This window comes from Panthera tigris, chromosome D1, assembly GCF_018350195.1.
Source record: "Panthera tigris isolate Pti1 chromosome D1, P.tigris_Pti1_mat1.1, whole genome shotgun sequence".
NCBI classification, from domain to species: domain Eukaryota; kingdom Metazoa; phylum Chordata; class Mammalia; order Carnivora; family Felidae; genus Panthera; species Panthera tigris.
The window spans coordinates 3827471-3835922 of record NC_056669.1 but is presented as its reverse complement, the minus strand read 5'-3'; the positions used below and the strand labels follow the sequence as shown (position 1 = coordinate 3835922).

Below are 8452 nucleotides of genomic sequence, written 5' to 3'. Positions count from 1 at the left end.
TCTATTTTGGGTTCCCCTACATCCTGGTCGGTTTTATTTATTTATGTTTTGGGGTATGTCCTAAAAGTGCTATACAGAAAACTAAGAGAAGTTTCATTCTGTTCACATTCTTGAACTGCCACTCCTACCCAACTTATGTTGGCAACCGATCTCATTAGTTTCTGGTTTATTTTTCTATATTTCTTTTGAAGACATTAGTGGATAAATGTGTATTTTCTCATTCCTCTTTTTTCATTACATAAAGAATAGCACATTATAGACACCTTCACAGTGTATTTCTTGTTTGTTCATTTTTTTTTTTTTTGGTGAATATACAAATAGCCTTGTATTTAACAATACAAAATAAATTATCTGTAGGCATGGACAATGTCAGTGATAGAGCATTCTATATTGTTAAATGAAGCTAGTAACTATGGGTATATTGAATTTCTTAACATTAGCCAGCCTTTTCAACTTCTTTAACTGACTTCTCTAAAATTACTGGTGAGAAACATTGCCTCAAGCACCCTGTCATAGTTTATTAGTAATGGTGAAGCACTATTCTAGAAAGTAGAACATATCCTCCCTGACCATTCCACCTGTTCCATGGTCCTTCTCTTCAGCACCCGATAAAACAGTTCTTATTAACTTGGTTGGATCAATGATTCATTTCTCCATCACATTCACAAAATCTCCAAGCAGAGTATCAGAACCAACTTTTGAGAAACTTAGCATAATTATCTCAACTATCAATGATCCTACAACAGCTACTTTCTTAGTAATGACCTTTGTAAGCATATTTTTAAACGTTTATTTCTTTGTTTATTTTGAGAGAGACAGAGAGACAGAGAGATACAGAGAGAGACAGAGAGACAGAATCCCAAGCAGGCTCCATGCTGTCAAAGCAGAGCCCGATGCATGGCTGTATCCCACGAACCATGACATCATGACCTGAGCTGAAATCAAGAGTTGGACACTTAACTGACTGAGCCACCCACACACCCTGTTTGCAAGAATTTTGAGTGTTCTTTTAGTAATTTCTATATCATTGAAAATATCTTCATTTGCTGGAATTAGCAAGTCTCAGGCTGGAATGCACTGAAGAATAACACAACCCCCTCCCAGAACAACGCCTTCTTCAACAGCTTACATGTAGTATTGAGGGCATGTGCAGGTCTTTCTTTTCATTCACTTCCACATCACTTGTCCCACCAACCTGCAGCAGAGCTACTCGATCTGGAAGTTTTTCAAGATATTCATTCAATTTTTCCTTTTCATAATTACCAGTTATGATATGTAACTGCTCAATGATTTCTTGAATAAATTTTTCAATTTGAGTCTGTTATCTTTTCCCTTCGAGCACACTGGCTAATTTTTGGTCACAACAACATCTCTATCCAACTTTTCCTAAGTGTGTGACTGAGCATCATCAAGATTTAGGGTCAACCTTTCTTCTCTGAACACTGAACCACCAGCATCAATAGCCATGTGTCTAAGTAGGTTTTTCCATTGTCACCAGACTGCTATAATCTGAAAACCAAGTTTTAGACTATTCAAAATGGGTGTATTTAGAGCTTCTCCATTAACATCTTCAGTAATTATTATGAAGGGCTTACAATAAGCATTGACAATTTCAACTGCAGATATAATGGAGTAGACACCAGACATTTTCTTTTCACCCAATAGAACACAGGCATTCACATTTCTGAGCTTCTGATGTATACTAAGTATGAAGAAACATAATCAAACTGCAATCCAGTAATTTATAATTCATTATTCAGTGTTTCCCATCTTTTGGTGTCTTTACATCCTTCCTTTGAATCTTTTTCACTGTATAAGAAATGATATTGCTCATTTCTTGGTTTGCAGAAATAATAGCAACCTAAGTGATTTCTCTGGGGCTCAACACAGGTTTGAACTGCTTCTTAAATTCATCAATCACAGCATCTACAGCTAACACCACACCTTTCCTAATTTCCACTAGATTAGCACCTTGGCAAACCTCCAAGCCTTCCTTAGCAAGAGAGGATACTGATGTGGTAGCAGTGGTGGGGGATCTCCGGTCTTTTCCTTTGTGTTAGTGGCAACATCTTGAACAAGTCAAGTCCACACATTGTTATCTTTATCCTTTAAGTCAATTGAGACTGATACTCTGGGACTACTCACTCACTAATAATCACTCCAGCATCAGCTCAAACAAACTCACTCACTAATCATCACTCCAGCATCAGCTCAAAGCATTAAGGCTCAGATACCTGCACCAAATTTTACATCTTTGGCATAAGCCTGAGTGAGATGAGGAACCATTGCCTGCACAGTGGCCTCACCTGGTGAGGCTGTGGGCGTGCACCTGAAGAGGCAAGGGAGGCAGTGCTCAGCACACAGAGCAATCAATCCGTGCCCCCTCTCTGAGCTATGTCACCATCTGTGTCACCCAGTGGCTTCCATCCCTTTCCTGGTGGCCCAGGCCTGGCAATCTGCATGCACCATGCATATTTTTGTTTTGAATGTTAACAATAAGTCTTGGAAATGTCCCCATATTATTTCACTCAGGTCTTCATTCTTTTTCAGTTTCTTGGTACTCTACTGTGTGGATGCATCATACTTTAATCGAACACTATCCTGTGTATGGGCAATTTAATTGCTTCTGATATGAAACAAATCAAATAACCCTGCAGGGAAGAACCTTGTGTAAATATAGTATTCGAGGAGTACCTTTCAGAACAGATTCCTAGTAGTGGGATTGCTTGATCAAACCATACACACATATGAAGTTCTGTTATTAAACTTCCACCAGAAGGACTGTGCCTGTTTGCATTCTCACTAATAATATAGGACACTCCCTGTTTAGCCACAGCCTCACCAAGAGGATATGTTGTCATACTTTTTAATTTTTACCCATCTGATCACTGAGAAATGACATTATTTTAATTTGTATTTTTCTAAGTATGTTTGAACTTGAAAAGATATGTATACTTAAGGGCCATTTTTATCTTTTTAATATGTGTGAGTTTGTGCTGATGTCTATTTCATACTTTCCATTGGTTTTCAGTTTCTTTTATTTTAAGAGTTCTTAATATATTGAGATTATTAGCTCTTTGTGTTACATGCTACAAATATTTTCTTCTAGTTTATCAATTATCTATGATATTGTGAAGACATTCATCCCTGTGTTCTTCTAGTTCTTATATGTTTTCATTTTTTATGTTTAAATTCTTGACCTCTGGAGTTTACTCTGGTATATCTTACAAGAACTGTATCAAAAATTTTTTTTCCAAATGGTTACTCAGATGTTCTACAACCATTAGTTAAAAAGTCCATCTGGGGTGCGTGGTTGGCTCAGCTGGTTAAGCCTCCGACTTGAGCTCAGGTCATGATCTTGCAGTTCTTGAGTTCAAGTGCTGCATCAGACTCTGTGCTAACAGTGCATAGCGTGGAGCCTGCTTTGAGATCTGTGTCTCCCTCTTTCTCTGCCCCTCCCCTGCTCATTCTCTCTCTCTCTCTCTCTTTCTCTCTCTCTCTCAAAAATAAGTAAACATTAAAAAAAAAAGTCCATCTGTGTCCCAGTAATAACCCAAAGAGAGTAGCTGTATCATAGAATATGTTCCTTACATACTTAGATCTATTTCTGGGTTTTCTACTCTGTTCCCCTGGCCTCACTGTCTGCTTATGTGTCAGTGCCACACTAATTTAATTATGGGTACTTTGAAGTACACCTTTATACCTTTATATCCAGGGGAAGGGGAGGGGCTCATAGCTTCTCATAGATTTTCTTTTTCAGTGTTTTCCTGCTTCTTCTTAAATGTTTTTCCATATGAACTTGATTATCAGTTTGTCTTATACCACACACACACACACACACACACACACACACACCCCAACTGCTCGTGTTTTGATAAGGACTGAGTTACGTTTATAAATTAATTTAGGAAGAACTGAAATTTTTATAACATTGCATAATCTAATACAAGAAAAGGAGATGTCTGTCCACCTGTTCAAGTCCTCTTCTGTGTCTTTCTGTTTTGTTTTAAAATTTTCTTCATGAAGTTTCTTATCACTTAAATACTTCATCTTCTTTGTTGGAGTTGTTATAGGGTTTTTTCCCCCCACTTATCCACATCTTTCTTAGGCTGCTTGAGAAACTCAGCAAATACCCATGTCCTCCTCCAAGGCTCTCTCTACATTGGATCCAGAGTTATCTCTAAAAAATGTAAATTTGTTCATTTTCTTTCAAAGATTTTGAAAAGCTTCTGCATTTATTAAGATGAAGACCGAATTCCTAATTAGGCCCACCCAGTCCCCCATCTTCTGGCCCTCACAGATGGCCACTTTGTGGGCTTTAACTACACTGGCCACTTTTCTTTCTATGGGGCCTTTGCCCCCTCCCCTCTCAGGCTATAGAGCTTGAAGAGCAGAGCACCTGCCCCAGCCCCTCCAGTCAAGGTCAGGAAAGAAACCTGGAGAGTGAAGACGTGGGCGGCCACGGTTGAGAGAGGAATCCCAGAAGTCTGGCTTCTCATGCATTTGGAAGAAAACACGTATATGTGAGTGTGGATGCTGTGGAAATAGTAAAAAGAACCACCCCCCCTCCCCCCCCCCCCCACACACAGCAACAATGCATGGAACTGTACTATCAGGTGATGGTGACCCCTTCTAGGGAAGAAAAGGAGAGTGGTGAGTGACTGCCCATTCTCTCCAGCAGCACCCGGAAAACTGAGACAGGACCTCTGTGACTGGGGGAAGGGAGGAGATCTGCAAAGAGGCAGGTAAGAGTATGAATGAGCATGGAGGGGATGCAGTTCCTGCTTCTTCAGGACTTCAGGCGGAAGCCCTCCCATGAGCCCCTGGATGTCCCTCACCTGAGGGTCTCTCTACCTGGTGTGCAGGCACCCTCAATGCCCCAATTGTTAATCACACACTGAGTAGGCTCTTTGGGTGTGCCCTTAAGTACAGCAGCTGAGAGGCCCAAAGCAGGCCAGGGTCTGTGGGCAACGGAGAAATCACAAATTTGAGCTACAGTGCCACCTTCTGGAAAATTACAGAGAGCTTTCTAGTAGCTAGGTGGGAGAATACATAAAAAGACATAAAAGACATAAAAACTAATTTAGAATTCTGCCAGGGGCGCCAGGGTGGTTCAGTCAGTTAAGCCTCTGACTCGTGATTTTGGCTTGGGTCATGATCTCATGGTTCGTGATTTCGAGCCCCATGTTGGGCTCTGCACTGACAGTGTGAAGCCTGTTTGGGATTCTCTCTCTCCCTCTCTCTTTGCCCCTTCCCTACTCATTGTCTCTCTCTCAAAATAAATAAATAAACTTAAAAAAAAAAAAAGAACTGTGCCACAAGAGGGAGCAAGAAGAGTGGAATTACCCTTACAAAGACTGAAAACCCCAGGTAATAACAGCACCATTGAACAGAATACCCCTCCCTACCTAGAGGCAACTAGGAGAGAATTTTGCTACTTCAGATGCAAAGGCAGCAGTGTTAAAAATACAAGAAACATGAAAAACCAAGAAGGCATGTTATCATCAAAAGATAATAATAATTCTTCAATAACTGAGCTCAACGTAATGACATTTTATGAACTAGCTGGTAAAGAATTCAAAATAGCTGGGGTGCCTGGGTGGCTGAGTAGGTAGAGCACCCAACTTTGGCTCAGGTCATGATCTCACGGCTTGTGGGTTCAAGCCCCACATTGAGCTCTGTGCTGACAGCTCAGAGCCTGGAGTCTGCTTCAGATTCTGTGTCTCCCTCTCTCTCTGCCCCTCTCCTACTCACACTCTGTCTCTGTCTCTGTCTCTGTCTCTCTCTCTCTCAAAAACAAACATTAAAAATTAAAAAAAAGAATTCAGAATAGTTGTTTTTGAAAAACTCAGTGAGCTACAAGGAAACTCAGAAAGGCAATTCAACAAAATTGCAAAAAAAAAAAAAAAAAGCAGAAATTCTGGAGCTGAAGAATGCAATGAATGAAATTAAAAATGCATCTGCAGTGAGCATAACAACTGGAAGACAGAAGAGGCAACTCGGAGGGTAGGAGTTTGTAAATAAATCATTTAGAGGAGAACAAAGAATAATGTAGAAAAGAGAATATCTATGTGATCTATGGGATTTCATCAAAAGAACAAATATTGGGGCGCCTGGGTGGCTCAGTCGGTTAGGCGTCTGACTTCGGCTCAGGTCATGATCTCTCAAACTCAGGTTTGTGAGTTCGAGCCCCACATCAGGCTCTGTGCTGACAGCTCAGAGCCTGGAGGCTGCTTCAGATTCTGTGTCTCCCTCTCTCTCTGCCCCTCCTCTGCACGCGCTGTCTCTCTCAAAAATAAACATTGGAAAAAAAAATTTAAAAAAAGAACAAATATTAGGGTAATCAGGGATCCAGAACAAGAGAGGGTAAAGGAGGCTGAACATTTATTTAAAGAAATAATATCTCACAACCTCCCAAGCCTTGGGACAGAATCGGGCATCCAACTTCGTAAAGCTAATAGATCACCTTATTATCTCAACGCAAACAACCTTCCCTAAGACACATGATAACGAAACTGCCAATAACCAAAGATACAGAGAGAATCCTAAAAGCAGCCATATATTAAGAGATTATAACCTACAAAATAATTCCTATTAAACAATCAATATAAATGAATCAGTATCATGTATGAAATAAACATACAGAAATCAGGAGCACTAACAATTATACAATAATAACAAAACATCTGAAAAAGAAATTAAGAAACTATGACATTCACAACAGCCTCAAAAACAATAAAATATTTAGGAATAAATTTAACCAATGTCAGGAAAGAGGTGTATAATGAAAACAACATGACTTGAAGAAGACACAAATAAATGGAAAAATACCCTGTGATGTGGATCAGAAAAAATAATGTTGTTAAAAGGCACATAGTACTCAAAGACATCTGTAGGTTCCATGCAATTTCTATCAAAAGTCCAATGGGATTTTCCATAGGAAAAGAAAGAAAACTCTCCTAAAATTTGTATGAATCCACAAAAGACCCCAAAGAGCCAAAACAATCATGAGAAATAACAAAGCTGGAGGCACCACACTTGTCGATTTCATACCATAGGCCAATGGAACAGAATCAAGAGCCCAGAAATAAACTCCTACATCTATTGTCAACTAGTATTTGACAAGGAAGGCAGGAACACTCAATGGGGAGAGGATAATCTCTATAACAAATGGTGCTGGGAAAACTCATAACCACATGGAAAAGCTTTAAATTGAACCCTGATATTATACCACACTGAAAAATTTTCTCAAAATGGGTTAGAGATATAAACATAAGATCTGATACTGTAAAACTCCTAGAAAAAAACCATGGAAACCCCTTTAACGTTGGTCCTGGCTCCTTGACGCTCGTGTTGATTGCTGTACCCATTCCCTCATTTCTCTCTCTCTCTCCTCAGGCCTCCCTATTCCTGAGACATAGCAATATTGAAATTAGGCCAGTTAACCCTACAGTGGCATCTAAGTGTTCAAGTGCAAGGAAGAATCACATTTCTCACGTTCAATCAGAAGCTAGAGACGATTATGCTCAGGGAGGGGGGCATACAGAAAGCCAAGATGGGCCAAAAGCTAGGCCTCTAGTGCCACACAGTTAGCCAGGTTGTGAAGAACAAGAGAAAGTTCTTGAAGAAAATGAAAAGTGCTACTTCAATGAACACAGAAATGATTAAAAAAAAATCAGCCTTCTTACTGATATGGAGAAAGTTCTAGTGGTCTGGATAGAAGAAGAACCAGCCACAACATTCCCTTCAGCCAAAGCCTAATCCAGAGCAAGGCCCTAACGCTCTTCAGTTACGTGAGGACCGAGAGAGAAGAAGCTGCAGAAGAAAAGTGTGAAGTGAGCAGAGGCTGGTTCGTGAGGTTTAAGGAAAGAAGCCATCTTTGCAACATAGAAGTGCAGGTGAAGCAGCAAATGCTGATGTAGAGCCTACGGTGAGTTGTTATTCAAAAGGCCCAGCTAAGGGAACTAATGAAGGGGACTACGCTAGACAAAAGAGTTTTGATGTAGATGGAACAGCCTTCTCTAAGGAGAAGATGCCTTCTAGAACTCTCCTACCTAGAGAGAAGTCAATGCCTGGCCTCAGAGCTTCACAGGACAGGCTGACTCTCTTGTTAAGGGTTAATGCAGCTGGTGACTCAGTGTTGAAGCCTATGGTCATGTTCCACTCTGAAAATTCTAGTCCCCTCCAGGATAATGCTCAGTCTACTGTGCCTCTCTCCTATAAATGGAGCCACAAAGCATGGATGACAGCACATTTGTTTACAACATCATTTACTGAATATTTTAAGCCCATTATTAGGACCCAGTACTCAGAAAAGACCCCTTTCAAAATGTTATTGCTGATTGACAATGCACCTGGTCACCCAAGAGCTTTGATGGAGATGTCCAATGACATTAATGTGGTTTTCATACATGCTAACACAACACCCATTCTGCAGCCCATGGGTCGAGAA

The 8452-nt window shown here is 40.3% G+C and overlaps 1 pseudogene; it reads right to left on the bottom strand.

The window, feature by feature from the left end:
* Positions 1-537: 537 nt before the first annotated feature.
* Positions 538-8157, bottom strand: LOC102948782 (annotated as a pseudogene).
* Positions 8158-8452: the final 295 nt, after the last annotated feature.